This window comes from Cucurbita pepo, chromosome 15 (genome assembly GCF_057944985.1).
Source record: "Cucurbita pepo subsp. pepo isolate OVF chromosome 15, ASM5794498v1, whole genome shotgun sequence".
Taxonomy (NCBI): domain Eukaryota; kingdom Viridiplantae; phylum Streptophyta; class Magnoliopsida; order Cucurbitales; family Cucurbitaceae; genus Cucurbita; species Cucurbita pepo.
Window position 1 is genome coordinate 6,313,213 of NC_141812.1, and position 667 is coordinate 6,313,879.

Consider the following 667-nt stretch of genomic DNA (forward strand, 5'->3'; position numbering starts at 1 on the left):
GTAACGGTCATACTTCTTCAAATGTGCGGCTTCGTGATCTTGACACGCTAGCAAAAAATCTTATGGGGTACACAATCTCCATTCACATTTTTCACCTCGGCTTTGTGGCTTTGTTATACCATAGGCAAGGTTTGCCTTCAACGTTGAAACATCACTTATGTGGAATCAAAACTTGTTTGACCACACACGCCGCCTATGCATGCATGTTCTATCATGTGCGACACAACAATGTTGCATCTCATCATTATCTCGGTTCCCAACAACACGATCCATGTATCGTGATGCAATCTCATGTCTTGAGATACTCGATCATCTTGGTTTTTCTAGACACATTCGTTGGGACAGTTTGGCCGAGTGGTTTAAGGCGCCAAATTTAGGCTCTGGTCTGAAAGGGCGTGGGTTCAAATTCCACAGCTGTCATAATCATACTTTTTCAATCTCATCGTCCGACCCATGCATCGTATTGCAATCTCATGTCTAGAGATAGCTTGACTATCTTGGTTTGTCAAGGCACATCTGTCGTACAGTTTAGTCGAGAGTGGTTTAAGATGCCAGATAGATTTGGGCTCTAGTTTAAAAGGGTATGGTTTGGTTTAAGATGCCAGATAGATTTGGGCTCTAGTTTAAAAGGGTAACTCGTCTCTTATGAAGAGACTCTAACCCAACT

The 667-nt window shown here is 42.6% G+C and overlaps 1 non-coding gene across 1 annotated transcript; it reads left to right on the forward strand.

The window, feature by feature from the left end:
• Positions 1 to 340: 340 nt before the first annotated feature.
• TRNAL-UAG (transfer RNA leucine (anticodon UAG)) lies at positions 341 to 420 on the forward strand. The gene has a single exon. It is a non-coding gene; the product is annotated as a tRNA-Leu (tRNA).
• The last annotated feature ends 247 nt before the right edge of the window (positions 421 to 667 follow it).